A 27,938-nucleotide genomic window follows, 5' to 3' on the forward strand; every position below is an offset into this window, starting at 1 on the left:
TATAGGTTATTTGGAAGCTGTTAACATGACTTATTACTTGCACAGACACCTGGAGCAGGATTCACGAAGCCTCCGTGTAAGAGTTACAAGGCTTACACGGAGGCTGCAGTTAAACGGTGTGACGTCAGCAATCCATGCATATGCATGAGGGCATGCTGACTCACACCTAAGGCTAACACGGTCCATGTAAGACAGTAGGGGGCGTGTCTGTAGGGCGAGCCCTGCAAATGGACACGCCCCCAGAAGAGTAATAGTCCCGAAAGTAAACCCCCACGACAGAGTCCGTGTAAATGTCAATAATTCTGCTAGTACTGTGTGATTACATAAGTGTGATGCAGCCTGTAATCCAAAAATAAAAATGAAACAAGTCAGAAATAGAGATGTTCCACCTGTAATATACTAGTACATAACCTGCAGCAGGCTGAAAAGTACAGCTACACAAGCTGAGTAAAACACATGTGTGAAATATATCCCCGTTTAAATTCTGAAACATGACACAAGTGAGACTGTTGGAAAGGATTGTTATAACTAAAAGTACAACATGTCAATAAAGCCTAGAATTAAGTACCATTCTGAATTGTAAAAATAAAACAAGTAAGAGAGTGTGGGAAAAAGGTATGAATCCACCAATAAAGTAGTAATAACTCCTGAATAAAGTATACTGCAGTCAGTACAGAATGAAATGAATGTGACAGGCATAACCAAACAGCAAAATGATTGGAAAAAAGTACTGAAACTGGAATGTGTGTCCCAAAATCTGGATATGTTGCTCTCAGTTTGCAATATGCAGATAGTATGGTTGTATGAAATACCAAACATCCACAGTTGTCTAGAGCCATATAAAGCAAATGTAGCGGGATGATGTAGCTGAACAGAGCCAGATATGAATGTGTATGAATAAAAATGAAATGTATATTGATATAGCAGTAACATTCCTATCACCAACATGCATAAGTTTACACATAGGAAACTGTAGTCAGACCTGTAGTGTGTATATATCTGCAGCTAGTAGAAATGTACAGCATATGTATAGGTATCTGAAGTTGTTAATGAAATATTTCTTCATCCTACCCTATAACCACAAATAATCCATTCCACGTGAAATGGGTATGTGTATTCACAATTAGCTCCCCTGGACAATTGTCCTGTTGGTTCATACATATTTGCATGTACGTTGATGCATGTGCCCTGTTCATACATCCAAACCGGATGGCCTGTTGCCATCACTCAACCCTGCATGTTGTTGGATCGTGTATTGTTGTTCAAATTATGCATGTGTTATGCTTGCTGTTCAACGGCTTGAATTTATGGGTGTTTGGTTAATGGGAATCCTAATGCATGCTGTTACAACTAATTGTGAATGGTATTGCACATTACTAACCCAAACTGTCATTAAATAATGCAAAACATAGGATGACAGGGAAGGCTGGTTCCAGCGGACCCACCTCTCCCACCTCAGCTGGCGAGTGCACCTGGCAGTAGTGCCCAGGTTGGACCCTCCTCCAGTGGCCCTGTACCACCTGCGGGTGGAAGCACTGCAGGGGATAGGGCTCATCCCCCCTCTGCAAGCGTAGCCAGAGGAGAACATCCACTCACCCTCCGTAGTGTCCAGACTGTGGTGCGTAGGGAGATCTGGCACGCTGTGCTTGGGCCCCTACACCAGCTTGAGGCATGGGTGGCACAACTCATGGGCATGCCTGCTGCCCGTCCTACACAGCCCCCAGCACAGCCCCGTCCTGGGCAGTGAAGGCACAGTGGCAACTGCCCATGGGTGGGGATCTCAGTTCCACTGTTGCCATCTGTGAGCTCATGGGCTCGAGATATCCAAACATCCGTCCCCGTCAATTGTGTAACCCCCCCACATGTGTCATACACCACCCCTGTATGCGTCTTGTTTGTCTTGTCTGTTAACCTCCCCTACCTACCTCTCCAGCTATACCGACTTCCTGTACCTGACATACCACTCTCACCTGAAAAAAAAAAAAAAGGGCACTCTGCACCCACAAAAAAATTACGCCCCATACATAGCTGCCCATTTTGCACACATGTCTGCTGGAAATGTAAACTGGCAATTACAATTGGCTATACAACAAATATTATTGTTGTCCTCACACCTCTCTCAGGGGTGGAAGGTTTCAAATTTCACACAAAATTACAAACATATGCACAGCTGTTGCTGACGAAGAAATGGGCAGCTATGGGCCATTCCTACATCCCTCCTGCAAAACCTGAGCTTGTTTTCCTACTATCCTACCCTCTTTGTGCCCCCTTTTTCACCACTTTCCTATCTCCCCATTTTCTTTTGTTTAAAAGAAAATAGCGCGGGTGTGTGCAAGAGTAAGCACTTTTAAGCAGTAGTAAGCAGGTGTGCGCTTCTGTGCGCTTAGCTAAGCGTGTCTGCGTGAAGCTAAGCGGCAGTGCGGATGTGTGACCACCGTGCAAACCAGCGCTAACCCGTTATAACTGCTTAAAAGTGCCTTAGTCACTTTCAATGACTAAGGCCTGTAGTTTTCTCAGCAGCAAAATAAAATACCTCCATCAGTCTTGAACCCAGGACACACTAGTCTGCCTGACTTACCACTAAGCCATGACTGCTATACAAGAACATTGTGCTGAAAGAAATATATCATAAAATAGTAGGAATTGCTGCCCAAACAGATTTAGCAAGCATTACAAGCTTTGAATGTAAATGGAAAATAGGAAAGCCATAGCAACACATTACAGGAAAGACACCTAGCAGGCATACAAGGAGTGAATGTAAAGGCCAAATATTGAAGCCATAGCAACAGATTGCAAGAGCCACTGCTATATACCAGTTACACCACAATCCCTACAGGAAAGCACACACACCCATATACACAGTATTACTAGTCATAGGTGTCAGTTTACATACACATGGAGAAGAGGACACTGGAGGAAGGAATACTCAGCTTACAGAACAACATGCATTGCAGTGTCTACAACACAGCCTGAAATATGAGAGACATACCAACCCTTACACTCACAGAACAGTGTCCACAGCAAAACAGCATGGTCCCCACCCTGATAATCTGAAAGTGCTACGCCTACCTAACAGACCTTTTTATAGCACTGTCCTGTAATCACAGTGAGAACTGCAATCACTACACAACAGGCTGCATACAATTAGTAAATGCTGGCTAACAATTGGTGCAGAGGCCATCACATGGACATGTGCAGATACCTACAAAAGCATCCTGTACTCCCAGTCCACACATGCAATACTTTCATTGCACCCTCTGGAGGTAGAGACAGAGAGGGAGAGAGAGAGAGAGAGAGAGAGAGAAAGAGAAAGAAATTAAAAACAAAACAGTAACAACAAAACAAAGAGGCTGACAGCAGGCCAAGTAACTGCAAGCCTACGCAAACAGCTGCAACAAACACAGGTAATGTAAAGTACTACTATAATAGTCTACATACTGTCAACCCTCCAGATGTGTTATTGGTCTGTATCTATGTATATGAAGATGTGCATAAGGCCGGGGACATACTGCAACTGTCACTGAAGGCTCTACATGCATATGTATGTGAAGGTAGCTATGTGCACATAGCAATGTAGGTTGTAGTGCAATGTACAAGTAGGTTGTACAGTAATGGATGTTCATCAGTACGTTACTGTGTGTATACATATGTGGAACTAAAAAGGAGTATAGATATATATATATATATATATATATATATATATATATATATATATATATATATATATATATATATATCTAACATGTGTATACATATGTATATCGAGATATGTGTATATATATATATATATATATATATATATATATATATAAAAATATATATATATATATATATATATATATATATATATATATATATATATATATATGCATATGTGTATACATAGATAGAGAGGGATGTAGAAATACATAGACATATATAGTTTCACGGTGTCATAGTTTAGTACTAGGCTATCTGCAGACAGTGTATAGAATAGATTTAGAAAATTGCACCTCTGTATAGTAGTGACACAGTGAAGACCCCCATACATAATAGCATTAGTTTACTGTGCCTCTGTCTAGTAGTGACACAGAGATGACCCCTGGTGTAAACCTATGATCTCCCATCCACTCGTCAAGAATTCACATAAAGAGTGTCAGTGAGGGTCTCTGCCTAACATGAACTGGGATCCTGTTCCACAGTATGGGAAGCCTCTGAGTTATGGATCTGTCCCTACAGCATGTCCTATTCATATGTGTGCTGAGGTTTAAATCTGTAGCTGTTGTGGTTCTGATGGATTTGGATTGTACGAGGTGGAACATGTCCATCAATACCTGATTGGACATGGCCTTGTACATCAGGCACAGATCACCCCTAAGTAGACTGTATGCTATGGAATAGAGCATGAGTTTCTTTAGTCTGGCAGCATATGACATTTGTTGGAGACCCCTGATCCTCCTGGTGACATACTTATGGGGTCCCCCTAGCTGTTGCAAGTGCCAGGTGAGGTACATACCAAATGGGGCATAGTACACAGTCATGGGCCTGATAAGGGAGGAGTATAGGGGTACAATGACCTCTTTTGATCTGGATGTGAATCCCTTCATGATAAGGTGGGCGAGGTAGGAAGTCTATCCAACCACCTTGGCAACATGGGTGTCAAATGAGAGGTCAGTATTGATTACTGTCCCCAGGTCTCTGATTACTTTGTCTGTACTCAGTGGGTTACTGTCTATGTGATAATATGTGGGTACCTTGTCCGTCCGAAAGGGTATGACTATACATTATTTGGCATGCAGTTTAAGGCCATGACTCCGGCACCAGTTGTCAGTTTCTGTGAGGCCTTTCTGTAGGATGTATGTATCAGCTGGTGTATTGACTATGGCGCCTAGTATGCAGTCATCTTTGAACATTGTCAGCCACTACCGTCCCATGTTTGCTTCCACATCTGAGAAATAAATGCCGAACATGAGCGGTCCCAGGACAGAGCCCTGTGGGACACCACTTGTGACTGGCTCTGAGTCTGACATGGCACCAATGAGTTTGACTTTAGGGTTTCTATCCGTTAGCTGGTTTGCAACCCATCTTGTGACATATGGATTTACATTTAAGCTGTTGAGCATGTCTATGATGCCAGAGTGGGGTATTGTGTCAAAAGCCATAGGCAAGTCCAGGTAGGCTGTATGGACCACTGTGCTCTCGTCAATGGCTCTAGTGACTGATTTGAAAAGGTCAACCAGGTTCATAAGGCAGGATCTGCCCTCTACAAAGCCGAACTGGGTGGGATCAAGTGTCTGTAAGTTCCCAATGTCTCTGTGTATGAGTTCCATAATGATTCTTTCCATAGCGTTGCAGACCAAGCTGGTTAAGCTTATGGGGCGGTAGTTACCAGGGTCTGTAGAGGTCCCTCCTTTGTGGAGTGGGACTATTGTTGCTGTATGCCAGTGTCCAGGTACATATGCTGTAGTAAGGCTACGGTTGAATAGCATTTTATGTGCGGGTTTAGCTCCTCTTGGAGTTCATGTAGCATCTAACATGCGATACCGTCGGGTCCCATTGATGCTGTGTTTACAGCTTTGCTGAGGGCGGTTCTCAGCTGGACATCTGAGATGACAGGGAGGTTACTGTCAACTGGGATAAGTAATTCCTCATGTGGGGGTGAGGGAGGGGAGAAATCTGCACTGACCCTGTCTGCCAGTATGTTGGCAATATCTGTGTGTTTAGTGTAGCTTTTTTCACTGTGAACTAACTCTGAACATATCTGAGGGTTTCCACCCAGGTGTCTAACATATCAGAAGAAGGCCTTGTGGTTATCTGTAGTGTCCATAGCGATGTCCCTCTCATTGTTGGCCTTGCATGTTTGTATGAGAGAACGTATCATTCTACTAGTGCTGATCAGAGATGCCTTATCTTTATGGAATTCTGCTCTGTCGTGCAGTAGCTACCTTCTGTTGTTATACAATTTGTTCATGGCTGGGGTCCACCAGACAGGATGCCTGCCCTTGGTGGAGAGGGTCTTGGTTTTATCTGGGATTGCATGATCCATGCATTCTTGGAGATGTCCGTAGAAAGCATTTGTGAAGTAGTCTGCATTGTGGGATGTGGTTTGCACTGGCCCAGTGGGCTTAAAGGATACCAACTCAGTTGTAAGAAGTGTAAAGTCGGCATGTGAGAGGTTTCCCACTGTAGTCTTTTGTGTTGTGGGGGAGGTGGGATATGTATATCCAGGGTGATTAGTCAGTGGTCAGATGTGACTAGTGAGGGGTATACTTCTGGTGTGTAGCACATTGTCACCATGTTTGTGATGATCAGGTCTAGTATATTATCTCCCCTTGTGGGAGAGGTGACTAGCTGTTCCATTGCATTTGACTTAGTGAATTCCAGGAACCTTTGGGCTAGGGTGTTTGGGCTAGAATAATGCACCCAGTGTATGTTAGGGTAGTTGAAGTCTTCCAATATGATGGTGTGTGGTGGGACATTCATATCCTCCAATGTCTTCAGGAAAGCTGACTGTGGTTCCTGAGATTGGGAGGGTGGTCTGTAACATGCTACCAGTTGTATAACAGGTTTGCCTATGGTTATTTGCACCTGGATGGTCTCTGATGCTTCATGTGTTGCCACTAACCTGGAGGTGTGGGTGTCCTTCATGAATATGGACACTCCCCCTCCCTTTTTGTTTTGGCCCGAGTTTTGGGGCCAAAACGCATGATATGAGGTACAGCCTGGTACCGCTGGTGTGCTCTCAGGAGCCTTGAACCAGGTTTCCCTTACTGCACAGACATCGAGATTGGTAGAATATGTACGTACAGATATATGTAATACACACATACATATATAGATATATGTAGATACATATACATATACAGATAGATCTGACTGACAACATATATGTCTGTATATGACTATCTCTCTCTCTCTGTCCCAACCCCTCTCACTCTCACTCTCCCTCTCTCTCACTCTCTCCCCCTCTCTCCCCACATCTATATGTAAATATCTACATCTATATATACATATTATATACATATATACAAACATATATATATATATATATATATATATATGTTATATATATATATATATATATATATATATATATATATATATATATATATATATATATATATATATATATACACACACATATATATAGATATATATATATATATATAAATATATATATATATATATATATATATATATATATATATATATATATATATATATATATATATATATATATACTGTGTGAGGCACATGTGTGCAGATGTATTGCAACAGGTGCCTGGTGTCAAAGGCATGGAGTGAACACCAGAGTGGATACTGGAAAACCATACCCCATTCAAAAACACTGACACCAGTAACCACCACATATGTGCATGCCTGCCCACCACTGCATGTGTCAGGGGGGAACAGGGGCAACAAGTGCACAATAGGCTCCCCATTGATATACACAGTGGCACACTAGTCCTGTAATACTTGTACATGGAAGGTGTCAGCGGACATGGTGTGTCAGCTATGGACATGTAGGTCACTGTACCCCTCTACACCCCACAATGTCCTACACGGTATGTACCTCCCATGACAGCTACAGATATGGAGAAGGACACAGACATATGCAAGTAACTGTGACAATGCACTCAAACACAATACCTATGCAGAGTGACTGACAAGACCACAGAGCGCACACAGACTACCTACATAGAGGTTACCATTGCTGGATATACATAGTTCGGTCACACCCATGACAGTTATCTAACAACCATGGTAACACCTCCAACATCCACAACACAAATTACCTATGTCTGTCGTCCTTGTCACTGCATTATAGAGCACATGGTGGAGGTACAGGACCCTACCCACAGATACAACATACCCTGTAGTAAACCACACAGAATTAAGAAGCAAGGCTCCCCATGAGTAGATGCCAGACATACCCCTGCTGAATATTATGCAGATAGGTAATATGCCATATGAGTCACCCTGTGTAACTGTTTGTCAGGAGCAGGTACGATCATAACACATGTGTCACAAGGGGCAGGGTAGCATAACAGTATGCTGCTGTAGGCCCAGGGCCAAAAGCACACTACCTACCTAAGACACAATGCACACCCATGAACACATTGCGAACAAAATATGTGAGGTGGAATGAGTGTGCCAGTGACTGGGTGCATGTTATGTACTGGTGTGATTGCTCACCATGACTGTCTGTCTGTCATGGTAGTGTGTGTCCTTGGTGTGAGGCCAGAGACAGATGTGTGAGGTATTGCGATCAACACATACTACATTGCCATATGTTGTGCTGTGTTACCCTGTATGTCACTGTGGTGTAGGTAGGGGTATGGCAAGTAAGAGTAGTGTGCATTACCAGTGAAATATGTTACGTGCATTGTGTGCAGTGCATGGGCTGATAATGTTCCCCAAATAGTACTTTGATACAAACCCCCAGTGTGAGGTTGTGCATTGTACCTGAACCAGTGTGCTGACTGCTGCAGTATACTAGTCTGTCGTATGGAGTGTGCCAGGTACTGTTGCACAGTTGTCAGATGAGCACTGATATCTGGTCATTTACATGTGTATCCCCCAATAGACAGACAGACACTATATATGGTGGTTAGGTTATATCACTACAGTCGAGTATTATGTATATTATGTGTGCCATAGTTTGCTGACAGATATTGCTGACATATTTTCCTTCTCCTTTTCAGGGCTATGGTTCACCAGCGGAACCCTGTGTACTCCGCTGCAGAGGAGGAAGAGCTACACCAGAGCCTGGTGCGGGATTTCGCAATACTCTTTTCCCGCACCAGCCAGAACCAGCAGGAGAGGGCTGCACTGTGGCAAGACCTGGTCCGTCGGGTAAATGACATAGGCACACATAACCGGACATATGAGCAGGTACGCCATCACTGCAGTGATTTAATTAGAAATGTCCATCAGCATGCATCGGATATCCACAGGCAGCAGCTTGCCACAGGTGGTGGGGTGTCTAGACACCCCCCTCACCAGACTGGAGGGACTACTCCTAAGTGTTGTGGCTCCAGCCCAACAGCAACAGCAGCAGCATACATGTGTAATGATGGAGGCTGAAGCCACCCAGCAGCAGGACACGGAGCGTGCAGGTAACATGCCATGTGTATAGTTGACCGTTCTGTACACTGTTAGGTTATGCATGTGTGAGGTGTGTCCTCGTTTTGTAGCTGTAATCTTGGTAATTATTGTGCAAGAGTGATATTCTCAATATCAGCAGTAGACCTGTGAAAGCTAACTGTTGCACTACTGAACTGTATCATACCCACAGTATCAATGGCACAGTTGTGCCCACTGACAATAAATGTCTCTTTTCTGCAGGTCCCTCTGGTGTAACAGCAAGGCAGCCTATCCATGCTGGTGAGTCTGTAATACCATTACCTTCAATACTCTTGAAACTAACAGTAATACTAGGCTGAAGCAGTAGTGCTATGTGTTTGATTGCAGATGTGTTTGTGTCTGTGTGTTGATATCTCATATACTGAGGTGTGTGCATGTGTGCATGTGTGCATGTGCCCATGTGTGTGTGTGTGCATGTGTGCATGTGCCCATGTGTGCATGTGCCCATGTATGCATGTGTGCATGTGTGCATGTGTCCATGTGTGCATGTGCCCATGTGTGCATGTGTACATGTGCCCATGTGCCCATGTGTGCATGTGTGCATGTGTGCATGTGTGTATCAGTGGTGACATTGTGTACACATTGTAAACTGTGTTTCCTGTCTTACTCCCACAGGTTCTGGTGCTGCTCTGGTGTTGTGCAGCAGGGAACCTGAATCAGCTGCTGTGGATAGTGATAATGATGATACCTGTGTAATGGCACAGGTAGGTGTGCCAGGGTGCATCATTGGTCAGCCAATTGACACTACACAGCTGTCGACCCCATCAATGCGCACGGTCATCCTGCCAATACATCCTTTGTCACCAATGTCCCTAGGTGATGGACAGGATACAGTGGGCATTGACCAGGGTAATGTGGTATCAGTGGCACATGTATCCCCACACAGCAGCCATGGCCAGGGTCCTGACATGGTACCACACAGGCAGACGTCCAGGGGTTCTTGTGGGAGCATCCGTGGGCATACCGCCCCTGTCAGATGTGCCCACAGCGATCTTTCAACCTCAGCTATGTTTCTGGCTGTAATGCAGGCACAGTCACATATGGAACGGTATACCAGACAGGGTCTGAGCAAGCTGAGAGCATGTCGCACAGCTATGAGTGACAGTATGCGTGATGTTGCGGCTGCCACCCGTAACTTCACCGAGGTCATTGACAGACGTTGGAGGGACACATTAGATCTGTTCCACAACTACATGTCCATGAGTCAGGGCAATGGTGGATGGTTGAGGCATCAACGTGGCCATATGCCAGCAACAGCAGCAGCTGGCAGCCGTCGCGGATGACAACAGGCCCGCGGCCACTCACATAGTGCCAGCAGCAGCCCCAGGAATGCTGGGTTTGTGCTGTCATCAGACCGCCCCAGGAGACCACGTGCACATGGAGCTGGACAGTCCCAACAGGGACCTGTCTCCAGTCACCAACCACCTGCTTCTGATGACAGTATCCAGTCTGGCTTAGTACCTGATACGGTCCGTAGCACCCCTGCCAGGCACAGGTACCGTGTCCATGGCCACAGACAGTGATCTGTATGACCTGGCAGGTACAGTCTGTGGCTGTCCACAAACACCTGTATATGGCAGCCATGAGGTGGGACTGTGTGCATGCATACACACATGCAAAGTGATAACACCTAGGGCTACCACATACACATACACACACTGCATCAACATTGCCCCATCTTGTACTGCTGTCCCTCACCAACACACACACATAGACATGTCAATTGGTTGTATCAGTGGCAGACTCAGGCATACCAGGTACACACCCTGTGCATATGATGAAACTGTGCCACCTCCTGCAATCTGTAACATTGGTGCAGGAACAGGTTAACATGATGCTGATGCACAGGGTGACTACATAGTAGTGTTGTCATAGTATGATGTTGATAACAGTACAGTGTAATGATATCACTGTGGGTATATACCAGCATGCCTGATGCAGTTACAGTATGAATGTCATTGTATTGTTTTGTACACCCATAGTAATTACCATAGTGTACTGTCTGCACATCTTTGCATACTGGTGGTGAGGCTGTCAAGAGATGGCCACCTACATAGGTAGCACAGGGGATATGACAATGTACATATTGATACTCAATGATGGTCATGTCAACTGCGAGTTGCATGCTGTCCACACTCGACTCTGCAATGAGGATGTTTGAGGATGTTGATATCTGTGCAGTACTACACAACAGGTTCAAAGCTCACAAGAGCACACTAGCACTACAAGGTAACACCTCATACCATGCATGACAGCACCAAAACACAGAACTAACTATGACAGGAGGGAGAGTCTCCATACATGTCAAGGATACTGTGGTGCCAGGACAGGTAGCATACATCATACTAAGTCTGGAACTGCTGAGTGAGGGCTCAGTGTCTGTTATTTGACATGTGTATTATTACAGGTATGAGCACTTGGGTATCAGACCAGTTATTCAACATTACGAAGGTACGTGGTCTATACACTTGTGGGGGGTGTGGCTGGACCCAGCCCGTCTGACCTGTGAATGTCTGGGTACAGGCTTATAGTGCCTGCATATATGCACTGTTACCTTCTGGAAGTCGTACACCTTGTTTGTTGTAGCATAGTCTACATACAGGCCTGCTGACTGTAGCTTTGTTTGTATGCAAGTTTGCTTGTTATGTTCCTGAACCACTGATTCCACCTGCAGTGCAGATTTACAGTGCCTCTGTGGATCCCTAGTGACATCTATATTGCTTACTGTACTGATGTCCATGTCTCACTTGACAGAACGTCACTGTTTGTCCTGTTTGCATGTAGGTTGCCTGTAACACATTGCATATGACTTACCTCGCATTTGCTCAAGACAGCATTCATATATGCCAGCACTAACAAATCAGGAGCACTACACCCTCACATACTCACCTTGAGTACCATTGGCCCAATGTGTCGTTACTTAGTATGGGATTCACAATGCTATGGTAGCATGTGCAAAGGTCACCTGCCAATCTACTCTCTGGTCCAGTTGGTGAATCTGTGAGTCATGTGGCAATGTTACAGCTGTCTCATGTACACAGACAACCCTCTCCCCTTCCCATACACTTACAACACATGTGAGAGATGCAACCACATAGCAAAACTGGGGGCTAAGCTCTCTTAACTCAGTACTGGCATACCCTGTCAGGTGGAGTGGGATACTACAGTGAATACAGTACCAGTCTCCCATAGACCTGCCACGACCGCAATCCAAACACAGAAACACACAGGTACATTATTGGACTCTCAGAATAGCATCCTGTCTGCGCAGCTGACACCTGCAAAGCAGACACACAAGCAAACGTTAAGCCAGAGCAGAGCACGTGCAACACATAGCTCACAAAGCCTGTGTGCCAAACTGTCACAGGCCATACGGCTTGACAACACACCTGCTACAGTTGTATGAGGCACCTCTATCGTCAGGTACACTGAGGTCCTGCTCACCAGGCTGAACAAGGTGAAGGTCACGCTGAGATGCCCGTCGGGCACTATGATCCACCACATAACACAAGCATACCGGTCACTCCAAGGCATGTAGAAGTATGACTCAGTCATTGTCTGTGCCAGTGTGTATGACCTCTGACGCACCTCCTTGGACTACATGTTAGGGGACATAGAGGGGCTATCTGAGCTTGTGGCACAGGCTGGTATGACCTTGACCTTGAGTAGCATCTTACCCTCACCAAGAATACTGCCACAATATGTAGACAGGATGATCAGTTTCTGCAACTAACGTATGTTTCAGTGACATTCAAAGGGGATCCAGTGCCTGTCAGTGTGGGATTACATGCTGGACAAGCCACATTGCTTTGCTTGGGACAGCTTGCACCTGTCACCCATGGGCCATTATATATTGGCAGAGGCCGTTGCTACACACATAGTGCCTTTGTATGCAAGGCTGACGTTACATAGCCACCTACACAGGTATCACACGGGATAGGACACTAATAGAAATGCTACTCAACAGCAGCAGTGTAAACCTCAAGATGCATGCAGTGGAAACTGTCCTTAGCATGGGGTACAGCAATATCCATGCAATAACAGACTCCTGGTACACGGCTCCCAGGTGCACCCCATCACTGCCAGGTCATACCTCATACCATGCTTATCGTCCCCTACACATGCACCAAACCAGAACAGGGGGGGTGCATCCAAAGGCACCTCAGATATACACACCCCCAGGATGGTGACCCATCACAAAGCATCAGAGCCTATCCATGTGCAACTAACAGTGGGTTAGAAAGCCTTCAGGTTCATAGCCTGGCACACACCACCCTCCCATACCCAGGAAACCCACTTGGCCTTCCTGACAAATCTGGGAATATGACAGTCTCTACAAACACCATTATATGGGTGGACTGCAACTACCCAAACATAGAGTGTGAGCATTACTCTAGCTCCAAGACTCTATCTGAAGGGTTCTTAGCATTCATTCCCTGCATTGCTATGGAACAACTTGTTACCACTCCCACAAGAGGTGACAACATGCTGCACCTGTTCATCACCAACATGTGGACTATATGCTCCAGAACAGTCATGTATCCCTCGCTGGTGGGATGACACCATCTACAACCCACCCTGTATATTCACATACCACATGCAGCCCCTGCACAGAACACCACAGTCATACAGTTGTCTAATGCATATTCCATGTATTCACATGAGGCAGGCTTCGGACATGGGAACTATTGCAGTTCACAGGTACATATATGTAGGTGGCACACACATACATCATGTGTGCATTGACATTACTGATATAATGTATGTCATGCAATATTGGGAACAACAACCCACACACATGGACAAACTGTGTGACAAAAATACACATGGCGTTTGTAGGATACAAACCCCTACCTAACTATGTTACGACACTTGTGAAAGGCGCAGCAGCAGAGTGCACTATTTGCAGTACTGGGAGAATTATTTTCTCCTGCTGTACTTATAGGGTGCTGACATCATCAGTGTTTAGACAGTGGAATATGCAGCATGTGTTGTGTACTAATAGTTGCCAAAAGGAACATTTTTCTTACTCATAGTATTGCACACACACTTTTCCCTCTCTACAGTCACACACACACTAAGCACTTACAGGATTCAAATCCCTACTTGACTAATTTATGACACTTGTGAGTGACACAGTAGTGGAGCATGCTATTGGCCTTACTGGGAGGATTGCTTTCTCCTGCTGTACTTATAGGGTGCTGACATCATCAGTGTTTAGACAGTGGAATATGCAGCATGTGTTGTGTACTAATAGTTGCCAAAAGGAACATTTTTCTTACTCATAGTATTGCACACACACTTTTCCCTCTCTACAGTCACACACACACTAAGCACTTACAGGATTCAAATCCCTACTTGACTAATTTATGACACTTGTGAGTGACACAGTAGTGGAGCATGCTATTGGCCTTACTGGGAGGATTGCTTTCTCCTGCTGTACTTATAGGGTGCTGACATCATCAGTGTTTAGACAGTGGAATATGCAGCATGTGTTGTGTACTAATAGTTGCCAAAAGGGATATTTCTCGTCCACATAGAATTGCACATACACAGATTCAAACCCCTACTTGACTATGTTATGACACTTGCAAGTGACGCAGTAGTGGAGCATGCTATTTGCATTACTGGGAGGATTACTTTCTCCTGCTGTACTTATAGGGTGCTGACATCATCAGTGTTTAGACAGTGGAATATGCAGCATGTGCTGTGTACTAATAGTTGCCAAAAGGAACATTTTTCTTACACATAGCATTGCACACACACTTCTCCCTCCCTACAGTCACACACACACTAAGCACTTACAGGATTCAAATCCCTAGTTGGCTATGTTATGACACTTGTGAGTGACGCAGTAGTGGAGCATGCTGTTTGCATTACTGGGAGGATTACTTTCTCCTGCTGCACTTATAGGGTGCTGACATCATCAGTGTTTAGACAGTGGAATATGCAGCATGTGTTGTGTACTAATAGTTGCCAAAAGGGACATTTTTCTTACACATAGTATTGCACACACACTTCTCCCTCCCTACAGTCACACACACACTAAGCACTTACAGGATTCAAACCCCTACTTGACTATGTTATGACACTTGCGAGTGACGCAGTAGTGGAGCATGCTATTTGCATTACTGGGAGGATTACTTTCTCCTGCTGTACTTATAGGGTGCTGACATCATCAGTGTTTAGACAGTGGAATATGCAGCATGTGTTGTGTACTAATAGTTGCCAAAAGGGATATTTCTCTTCCACATAGAATTGCACACACACTTCTCCCTCCCTACAGTCACACACACACTAAGCACTTACAGGATTCAAACCCCTACTTGACTATGTTATGACACTTGCGAGTGATGCAGTAGTGGAGCATGCTATTTGCATTACTGGGAGGATTATTTTCTCCTGCTGTACTTATAGGGTGCTGACATCATCGGTGTTTAGACAGTGGAATATGCAGCATGTGTTGTGTACTAATAGTTGCCAAAAGGGTTATTTCTCTTCCACATAGAATTGCACATACACGGATTCAAACCCCTACTTGACTATGTTATGACATTTGTGAGTGACGCAGTAGTGGAGCATGCTATTTGCATTACTGGGAGAATTACTTTCTCCTGCTGTACTTATAGGGTGCTGACATCATCAGTGTTTAGACAGTGGAATATGCAGCATGTGTTGTGTACTAATAGTTGCCAAAAGGGATATTTCTCTTCCACATAGAATTGCACATGCATGGATTCGAACCCCTACTTGACTATGTTATGACACTTGTGAGTGACGCAGTAGTGGAGCATGCTATTTGCCTTACTGGGAGGATTACTTTCTCCTGCTGTACTTATAGGGTGCTGACATCATCAGTGTTTAGACAGTGGAATATGCAGCATGTGTTGTGTACTAATAGTTGCCAAAAGGGATATTTCTCTTCCACATAGAATTGCACACACACTTCTCCCTCCCTACAGTCACACACACACTAAGCACTTACAGGATTCAAACCCCTACTTGACTATGTTATGACACTTGCGAGTGATGCAGTAGTGGAGCATGCTATTTGCATTACTGGGAGGATTATTTTCTCCTGCTGTACTTATAGGGTGCTGACATCATCGGTGTTTAGACAGTGGAATATGCAGCATGTGTTGTGTACTAATAGTTGCCAAAAGGGTTATTTCTCTTCCACATAGAATTGCACATACACGGATTCAAACCCCTACTTGACTATGTTATGACATTTGGGAGTGACGCAGTAGTGGAGCATGCTATTTGCATTACTGGGAGAATTGCTTTCTCCTGCTGTACTTATAGGGTGCTGACATCATCAGTGTTTAGACAGTGGAATATGCAGCATGTGTTGTGTACTAATAGTTGCCAAAAGGGATATTTCTCTTCCACATAGAATTGCACATGCATGGATTCGAACCCCTACTTGACTATGTTATGACACGTGTGAGTGACGCAGTAGTGGAGCATGCTATTTGCCTTACTGGGAGGATTACTTCCTCCTGCTGTACTTATAGGGTGCTGACATCATCAGTGTGTAGACAGTGGAATATGCAGCATGTGTTGTGTATTAATAGTTGCCAAAAGGGATATTTCTCTTCCACATAGAATTGCACACACACTTCTCCCTCCCTACAGTCACACACACACTAAGCACTTACAGGATTCAAACCCCTACTTGACTATATTATGACACTTGTGAGAGACACAGTAGCAGAGCACGCTATTCAAATTATTGGCTATCATTTCTGCTCCAGACATATGTATAGTGTGCTGACATCATTATGTATGAATAGGTATGTACATCTGTTACTATCCATCAGTACAGGGGAGAGCATATCTATGCATTAACTTTGCACAGGCACAGTGGCCTACTGTACTGCAGAGGCAGACGCCAAATACACTGTGGATAGCCTTCTGTATTCCCTAGGGACAACAGCCTAGTATTGCACTCTATGGCCATATGATTACCTGTCAGATGCAAGTATCTGTTGCTCATATACTGTTTGTGGGTCTTTATTGCCATAGCCTTCCCTATCTCTATGAACAACTTGTGTACTGTGGACGATGTTTGCATATGAGTGGGATCCAGTACTTTACTTATGTCTCTGTTGTAATTTCACTGTGTGCACTGGGCAGATTTCTGTATTGTGGGTGGTTCCTGTGTTAACACATATAAATGCCAGATATGTGTGTGAAACTGCTAAACTGTGACATGGCCTAAGTGTATGAGCATGCCCAGTTCACAGTTTCTATGGCTTCTTGACTGACACGTCTCATTTATCTAAGTGTGTGAGCATGCCCAGTGTGACCTTTCCTTATGTTAGGATCTGTGGTCCACCACATTTGTGTTTGTGTGTGGACGCCATCTATATTTCACATGTACAGTTGAGTGTTGGACATCAGGTTGTGTTCTTACTGCCCAACTGCTTTGTGTCTGATCCTAACAGGCATTATGCTGTGCCTGCAGGATCGCCATGGGATAGTTTGCATACAGTTGTCAACATCCTTTCCTACTGACCAAACAGTTGTATTGTCGTATAGTGTACTGGTGCAGTACTTTCACTGTGGTGGACAGTATCATCGGTTTCAGTCCTATCACTGCTTGTAATATTTATAGTGAGCACACCAGACTGGTTGAGGGCCAGTTGTGCAGATATGACCATGTTGCATTTTGTTCAGATATGGACAGCATAGTACATGATTGTCCAACATTGTTAATGTATTCCACAGCTTGTGTGGACAGTGACAAACAATGGCCATGTGCCCTAGTCCATTTGTAATGCTAGTCAGAGAGTGTTTGTCCTTCAACACACATTTACTGGTGTTTGCCATGACATATGTCAAGGTTAGTGTGCTGTGCCTCTGTCTACCCGTGACATACAGGTGATATCCAGGGTACACCTATCATCTCCCATCCAGTCATCATGATTCCTCTGGATGACAGTCGATGAAGGACTCCCTGGATAACCTGTACTGGGAGTGTAGTTATGAGTGGAGTGAGCTTCTGGGTTATGGACCAATCAGTACAGCATGTCCTGTTTATGTCTGTGCTGGGGTTCAGGCCTGTCAGTTGCATAGGTCACCAGCATTCAGATTTTACATGGTGCCAAATGTCCATTGATACGATGATTGGTCATGGCTTTATACATCAGGCACAGTTCACCTCCAGCCAGGCGGTATGGCACTGTGTGGAGCTGCACTTTGTTTAATCAGGTGACACATGGCATCTGTTACAGCTCTGCGATCCTCCTGGTGGGGTATTTGTGGGGTCTTTCCAGTTGATGCAGGTGTCTGCTAAGGTACATCCCTGAAGGGCCATTGTACACAATTGTGAGGCTGCTGATGGATGACTGGAGAGGCACATTGACCTACCCTGACCGAGCTGTGCTTACTTTCATGATTAGTTGGATATATGGTATGTTTCTGTAACCACTACAGACACATGGTTGTCACATGCAGGATATCTATCACCTTGTGTCCCCAGGTCTCTTATTGCTCCTGATGTACTTACTGGGTAAACACCTATGTGGTAATTTCTGGCCATGTACTGTGTTTCCAGAGGGAATGACTATACACTATTCTGCATTTAGCTTGTTGACATGGCTGTGGCACCACTTGTCTGTTTCTATGTGTGCCTTTTGTAGGTTGCTTGTGTCAGCTGGAGGGTCCGATATGGTGGGCAGTCTGTAGTCCTCTGCGAACCTGTTCAGGCAGAGTCCTTACATGTTGGCCTGTACCTATGTGACATATATAGCATACAAGAAAGGTCCCAGGACCATGCCTTGTGGGATGCCAGTTATATCTGGTTTGCAGTCTGACATGGTTGCAGCATGTCTGACCAGGTCAGTTCTGTCCTTGAGCTGGTTTGCAACCCATCTACTTGCATAGGGGTTTATAGTTAGGCTGGTGAGCTTATCTGTACTGCCAACTAGGGTATTGTATGGAAGGGTTTAGCAAGGTCCAGATAGGCTGTGTGATCCACATTCCCCACATCAATGGCCTTGATGCACATTTCACATGAGTCTGACATGTGTAAGGGGCAGGATCTGCCCTATGACAGCCACACTGGGTAGGGTCCAATGTCTGTAGGTACCCAATGTCGTTATTCCTGGGATCCATGATCATCCTCTCCATTACTTTGCCAACCTAGATAGTCGGGTTGAGGGGTGATAGTTTGCAGTATCCATTCAGGCACCCCATTTGTGGTGAGGGACCACTGTTGCTGTACACTGCTCTTTGGGTACATATCCTGTGGTAGGACTGATAGTGCGCAGTACTGCTATTTGGTGTTCCATTCTTCTTACAGTACTTGTTGGACACAACCCAGGACACCATCTGGTACCATTGATGCTGTGTGCTGTGCTTTGTAGATGCTGGCTGTTACCTCAGCATCTGCAATGTCAGGGGGCCAGCACTCTGCTGGGATAGATATTTGGCAGTTAGGTGCTGGTGGGGTGTTTGCAAAGAATCTGTTGGGTAGGACGTTGGCAATGTGTGTGGGTTTGGTGTATTGTTTGTGATAGAGTGCTGCAGAGCATATCTGTGGATTATCACCATGGTTCCTACCATCAGGTAGGACAGCTGTGTGATAATCCTTTGTGTTCTGCACAATTTGTATCGTCATAGGTTCATAGGTTCATACTAGGCTATCTGCCCTGGCCTTGTTTGAGCATGGACAGACTGTGTGTGAGTTTCGACACCCCTTGCAATGTGCATATTATGTCCATGTAGGGTTTACTTTACTAGATGTGACACAGGGATGGCCCCCAGTGTACACCTACTATCTCCCATGCACTTCACCAGATTTCTCTTGTTGAGTATGAGTGTGGAGCTCAGCCTATCATGGACTGGGATTCTGTTCCAGAGTGTAAGGAGCCTCTGGGTTATGGATCTGTCCCTCCAGCACATCCTAGTTATCTATGTGTGGAGGTTCAGATATCTCACTGTGGTGTCTCTGCTGGATTTGGGGTTTCTGCAGTGGAGCATGTCCATTCATTCTGGATTGGACATGGCCTTGTACATCAGGCATATGTCACCTCTGACTGGGCAGTATGCTTCTGAATTGGGCTGTGGTTTCTTCAGCCAGGCTGCAGATGTCAAATGTTTGGACCCTTTATCCTGTTGGTGAGGTACATTTGGGGTCTTTATAACTGCTGCAGGTGTAAGGTAAGGTACATCCAAACTAGGGCATTGTTGTCACGTATGGGCCTGATAAGGGAAGAGTATGGGGGCACAGTGACCTCTCTTGATCTACATGTGCATCCTTTCATATTAAGGTGGGCAATATAGCAGGTCTTCCTGGCCACCTTGGCAATGTGAGTGTCACATGACAGGTTACCGTCCACTTGTGTCCCTAGGTCCCTGATTAGTTCTTCCATACATAATGGATTGCCACCTATGTCATACTTTGTGTGTGCCTTGTTTGGTATTTGTTGAGACATTCATACTCTGCAGTGTCTTCAGGAACGCTGGCTGGGGTGCCTGGGTTTGTGAGTGTGGTATGTAGCAGGCTTCGAACAGGGACACGGTTTGAGCCAGTGTTACTTGCCCGTAGAGAGTCCATGCTGCTTTTTGCTGTGGTACCAACCTGGGGGTGTGGTTATCCTTGACAATTCCTGATAGCCACACTCCTATTGTAGTGTGTTCCATGTTTTGGAGCTGTAGAGCATGGTATGAGGCATAACCTGGTAGTATTAGGGTGCTCTTCTGGGCCTTGACCCAGGTTTCTGTTACAGAACAGATATTACCATTCTCCATGCTGTGGTGGGTTTGGTCTGCATGCACCTTGCAGTTTAGACTTCTGGCGTTGGGTAGCATTACATCCAGGTTGTTATCCCTTGTGCTACCTATGGTGGTGGATTTGTGTTTCCAGCCTTACCTATTCAAGGCACAGTGGGGGTGACAACAGCCTTTGTCAGTATCCACACAGCCAGGTGTGCTGGGTGCGTGCCATCCCTAGCAAGTGGGGCATCATGTCTTGCTCGGCATGTCAGCCCAGGCTGTCAGCCATGTGTTCCCCCTTGCTAACAGCAATACTTCAGCCAATTATTGTACTTGATCTTGTTGTCTTCATAGTGTGGTATAATGCTTGGTGAGGGAGAGATGTTAGGCAGGGTCTTCATGTTTGCATATACTAGATGGTGTTACATTGCTTAACACATGGCAATCATGCCTCAGGTGGTGCTGCAGGGCTGCCTCTGTCGGATGCACATACTACACTCCCTGTACATGTTTGAGAGCAGGTTGTGTCATGTTAGGCGTCCCTGTTACTATATGAGTGAGTCAGAGAGGGGTATCATTCCCAGGGTTCCTACTGAGCCAGTGTATGTGCTATGCGTTGCCTCTTTGCCAAGGCCAGGGCATACTGGGCACACCTCCTTCTGCCTACAGCGGCAGGCTCAGGTTGTTCGTCCTCCGAGTCACGCTCTGCCTGTGATGGCCTTGGCAATGGTGGGGGGCTGTTTGTCCTGGCCCTATGCTGGTCCTGCTGCAGCTGTTTTCGCAGAATCATATTATGTAGCATTGCACATACCATGACGATTTGGGTACATGTAGTTGGTGAGTACTGTAAGGCTCCACCAGATGTGTCCAGGCACTGGAACCGTGACTTGAGCAGCCCAAACACATGCTCTATTACATTACGTGTTTGTGCGTGTGCCTCATTATGGCATTCTTGTTCAGGTGTGTGTGCGTTTCTGATGGGTGTCATCAGCCACGGCTCCAGTGCATATCCTGCATCCCCCACTAGATGACCATGTGGGATGTCCCCATTGGCAAATGTCTGGTACAGCTGCATCAAATGCCAGATATGGGAATCATGGTAGCTCCCAGGGCAGCTAGCACACACATTCATTATTATGCCCTGGGCATCACACACGACTTGGCAGTTGATGGAGGGGAAGCCCTTGCGTTTAATGTAGGCCCCATCCCGCTCACCGGCTGGTGCTTTGATGCGTATGTGCGTGCCGTCTATTGCACCCACTACCTCAGGGTATTCCGCTATTTGCTGGAAGAGACACATATTGCTGGCCAATACCTCATGGGCATTGGGGAAATATACATGCTCACCGACATGTGCTGACATGGCATCCAGGAACTGGTGCAGTACCCTGGAAGCTGATGCCTGTGATATCCCCATCATATCACCAGTTGGTCTCTGGAAGGTACCTGTTGCTAGTATTCTTAGGCCAACACATACCTTGGTTTCCACTGGGATGGGTTCCCCTCTGTTGGTTCTGTGTGTGAGGCGTGGCCTGCACAGCTCAACAATTTGCTGCAGGAGGTCTCTGTCCACTCTATAGCGCTCCACTATCTCCAGCTCATGTAACCCCTGGTAGGTGACCCTGGGCCTGTACACTCTTCTCCGTCTCCTCACTGTGGTTTGTCTGGCAGCATTTGCTTTGTCACCACCCTCAGCAAGTCTCCTATGCCTCCTTATAACAGCTATGGCAGCCCCTAGCATGTTTGGTCTGAGTGCAGCTTTTTCAGTTTTCACTTCTACTAGCTTACTCCTGTCTTGCAGTGTCTCTTGAGAGAAACATACTTCAATGCTGTTTGCAGTGTTTTAAGTGCTGGGCTGGGCTAGTATTCTGCCTGTGTAATTGCCTGCTTCTAATTGTTTTCACCTGCTAGCTCTACCAGTATTCCCTGCTAGCTTCCTACTATTTCTTCTGCTTCCTTTTTCCTCTCTGTTTCCTCAGGGGGGAGCAGTGCACATACCAACGAAAACACGCTCACAGTGGCTACCACGTATGCACACATGCTTACACGGACTAGAATCTGCTTATTCAGGTTAAAACGCACGCACACCAGTGCAAACACGTTAATAGATCTTTACACAAGCTCCTACATGCTTATTCTGCCTTACACGCATGCACTCTGTCTTACTCGCGCCTCCCAGTGCGCACACGTGCGCATGCACGCACAGCAAGAAACTTTGGTGTTGGCCACAGTGTACACCTCCCATTTCTTGACTTTCCCATGCTTATCTGTTGGCACTCCTCTTTTTATGCTGTGTGATTGACATGTTTCACATACCACTTTGCTCCAATGAACTTGATTTCTTCCTGATATTCCCCCCTGTGATGTCACCTATCTCCTACTCTGTTACTCCCCCTTATCTAACTCTTACACTACACGGAATGTGCTCATTTGCTATGTGACAGTGTGATTCACTATCCTACCACTCATTTACATAGGATTGCCTATTAATGCTTAGTTACATGTCTTACACTCAGCTTCCCCCCTTAGCAACCACTAGACGGTGGCCATGTTGTTTTCGGTCTGCAAATCCATGCATTACATAAAACCCACATTTGTGGGTTTCAAACCTTATTTTTATGCCTCATTTAGTGCAGCCCGTTTGCGCGGTGCTGCGCTGCGTTTAAACATCGCCGATCGCCGAAAAAAAAAAGAATTACTTTATTTCATGTTTGCATCAGGTTACCATGCCAATGGCCACATATTTGGCCATTGGCATGCTGACTGCAACATATGCACACTTTATTTGGAGCTGTCATGGCTCCATTGTGTTATTTGCAGTAACGTACTCATTTGTCAACTGAGTACATTTCTGCACCTAACACGACTCTTACACGGGCTGGATTCAGCTTCATGGATCGCTAATCTAACTCATTTGCATGCCTTTCGGCTGCAAGTGAGGTGATTAGCATATCCACGCCCTGCCCATGTAAGAGTCATTTTAGCTGGTCTCTTACATGGGATTTCGGGCTGTTCCTGGATCGTGATGGCATTTTATGTTTGTTAATAGCATTTTTTATTTTTTCCAACTGGGAAGAAGGTGCGTCTCTTATGCTTGATACTCATTGGCTTCAAAACTCTAATGTAATTCTTTCAGGGGCAGGGTTTTCTAGTTTTGATAACTTGCATTTGCCTTTATATTGCTGATAAGTTTTGTAATTTACACATTTCTGAAGAAGTCCTTGGATATTAAGGATGAAAGCGCTAAAATAAAATCGGTTCCATTTTAAGAATTTCACAGTGTTCTGCAGTTTATTTTCCATGCTGTTGAAGTGCGAGTTTTATTTATATATATATATATATATATATATATATATATATATATATATATATATATATTATATATGTGGGATAGTTTGCCATATGTAGACATACATATAGATATATATAGATATCTCTCTCTATCCCTATATGATAGATAGATAGATAGATAGATAGATAGATAGATAGATAGATAGATAGATAGATAGATAGATAGATAGATAGATAGATAGATAGATAGATAGATAGATAGATAGATAGATAGATAGATAGATAGATAGATACAGTATATGGCTGAAAGATAGTTTGCTGTTTCATTGCAGTTGTATGACCATGGATTTAGTATTTATAATTAAGGAAGAGAGCACACAGAGCCCTCCCCCATGTGGAGTGTAGGTGCAAAGTCCCCCCAATGTAATGCAATTAGTGGTGTAGTATATGTATTTCATGTATAGCAGTTTGTATGTATATCTGCTACATTGTTTTTTAAGTAGCTACTGAGTTTTGGATTTTATTTGACAGAGTGTATCTATTTTTTCTCTGGTTGAGTTTTTTTGGGTGGTTCACTCTTGTGAGTGCTTTAGCAAGATTTACTTTTAAGCTCAGCTGGACTCAATGTTGTGTGTGAATGTGTGTGTGTGTATGCATGTATGTGTTAGTGTATATTCAGTGTGTTTTGTTTAATAATGTGTGCATCAGTAACAAGCTTCAGTGATGTAAAATCACACACACACACACACACACACACACACACACACACACACACACACACATACCCACCTCTTTCTCTGTTGTGCATGCCTCTCAACGGTACAGATTTTTGCAGAATGTCCAGACTTTTACTTCATATTTTCAGTCTGATTTTCATAAAATTGTGGTTTTCTGCAAAATCATTGGCTAGTCATTAAAGGCTGAAGTCAGAAAATAATAACAGACATTTAAATTTCAGACTTCATACCCATCAGAAAATTCATGCTAATACAAAATCTGTTATTCTATCAACTTTCTAAATGTTGGTCTTTAATGATTCCATGATTCCATCCATTTTGTTTTCTTGAATTGGGTCAAAAAGCAGATGTCATGTTATCTGCTCTTGAAAAGCCCAGCGGGTTTAGAGAGTGCTTCTGGAGAATAATTATCTCTGACAGACAGTCCTGTGACAGAAAGCAGCAATCAGATTAGAGAGGTGTCATCTTTAACTAAGGACTTTACTTGCAGAAATAGAAATTAGGATTCTTTTTTTTCTTTATCATTTGTACTGACTGTGGTTTAAACTGCATGGCTGAAACAGCAAACTAATGATTCACCTAAGGCACTTGCAAAGGACAGTAGAATAGAAAAGAGTTCAAAGTCATCACAAACCACAGATAATGGCTATATCCTGAATGTATATATATATATATATATATATATATATATATATATATATATATATATAATTTTTGTATCAGTGACTTTTTTAGAGCTGCTGCTTCTGGTGTCACAATTAGAAATAATGGGTAGCTAAGAATCCAGGTAGACAAAAAACAAAAGCCAGCAACTGTGAGCTGTGTAACTAATTTTAATTAGTTAATAAAAATAAAAAACAACAAAAATGAACAGACCGGTTTCGGCTATGGTATTGACCTAGCCTTCATCAGCTAAGAATCCAGCCTTTTCCTAATGATAAAAAAGCCTTGATAAGTTGTTTCTTTTTGGATCACCATCACTGAAGGTTCTACAACAGCTAGAGGACAAAAGTATATCAATTAAGTATCACAGAGATGTTTCACTCACCAAACACAAGAACAGACTATCTTTCAAAATACTAGAAATTTTACAGGTATGAAATCAGACAGTAGCAGGATCATGCTGAGGCTTTTTCAAAAGAAAAAAAAAACAGAGATGGAGTGTGAGGAGGAAAAACAGCCAAGTATTCTGCCTCTATAGGACATCACCTTCTTCATGCAGTTATGAGACAGAACATCTGCACTACATGTCCTTTAACCTTGATAGTGTACTGCAAATAAGAGGCAGATTTTCTTTTTACATAGATCAAGCTCATCTAATAACATCAGGCTAGTAAGTTACAAAGGTAGTGTTAACAGTGTGCACAGAAAAGTCTGTAACAATTTTGAACCAAGCTCCATCACTTTTATTCCAAAGCACCACATTCCCTTGGCCACCTTGGCCATATGCCAGTGTTCTAATACACTAATTTCTAGCCAATTGAATAGCTTCCAGATCCAGAATAAGGAGTACAAAGAAAGAACTACAGTAGTGTAAACTACTGGACCTGTTGAACCTGAACAAGTTTACAAAAGCAAAAAAAGTCCATGATGCCAACTCTTTCTTCCCCTTACAGCAGTATGACTTTCTATTGATTCTAGACATACCATATACCTGTCATCACATCCCAGTTTTAAAGTCACCCAGGTAATTTCTTTGGCTCACAGTGTGCAACACCAATTTTTAATTTAATCTCTTTCTTTTGTTTTTTCCACTGTGTCTAGAATAGTTACAAAAATGTCTTGCTCCACTATTTACATTTCAGGCACTGAAAGAAGTTCAGCTGTTATCTGTATCAGGACGAATAACTAATAAAAGCAAAGTCTGTGGGGACATTGAATTATTCCTTAAAATAAACTCTGTGCTTTCTCCTTCTTCTCTGCCTTTCCACAATACAAAAAAAAAGAAGTAAAAAATAATTCTCCCTCAAGTAAACTGACTTTCAGGGACAGATTTTGTATAAAACTTGTATTCCTGTATTATTTATTTATTTCCTTGTTTTTATTTACACTATGCAAATGCTTATTAAATAAACATGTCACAGTTGAGGAAAAAGAAACATTAATATCTCAAAGCAGAATAAACAATACAGTTTTCGATAAAAAGATGCAAACATTCCAAACCTGGCATAGTAAAGATATATTAAAAATATGATATTAAAACCAATTGTGAAAGTCAAATATGGCACACCTATTAAGATTCAAGAAAACTGTTATGAACAGGAGGTATTTTAGGAACATATGAAACAAGGTTTCTGAGTTACAGGCTGTAATCAGAAGAGGTAGTTCATTTCAAAGGACTGGTGTCAAGTAAGCAGGGAAAAGTTATGCAGATAATATGAGCCAGGCCTTTGGAACAACTAATAACCCCTGCCCTGTTGAGCACAGAGCCTGGCTGGAATGTAAAACATCAACAGGTCTTTCAAGTAAGTAGCACCTAAATCATATAGGGCTCTATAAATTAGTAATAAGATCTTAGAAACTGATCTGGGAGTGGCAGGCAGCTACTGCAATTCTGAACAAAATTAATAATGCAATTACAAGAACTATTCATTAACCACAGTATTGCATTTTTAGAATTTTGGACTCTTTGCTGTCATACCATATCGTGATCTTAGAACTGTAGGTAGAAATCCAACCAAGAAGATGCAAAGCCTGAATAAGCAAATTCTACAAGATGGAATAATGTTCTGGATGCTTGTAATATTCCCCTTTCTCCATACAGGATTAAAATTATGGAATCTTTCAGTCTTACCATGAAAAAAGTCGCCCACTGGACAGAAAAATCATTATATTACTTGGAGTTTATATCCATTATTGACCTAATAGTTCTTGTTATGTTCCAAACGCAAAAAATGCAGTCATGTATAAGGAATTCCTGGAATCAAAACGACCATCCATTCTATTCCAGCCTTCATCTGCCATCTTTAATAAAGACCTTACAGTGGTGTATTCATCATCTACTGTGAGAGTAATTATCCCATCCCTTCCCCCATTAACATACTGGAAGTTGATCACACA

The sequence above is a fragment of the Protopterus annectens genome, chromosome 5.part0 (assembly GCF_019279795.1).
Source record: "Protopterus annectens isolate FY-2018-M chromosome 5.part0, PAN1.0, whole genome shotgun sequence".
NCBI lineage: Eukaryota > Metazoa > Chordata > Ceratodontiformes > Protopteridae > Protopterus > Protopterus annectens.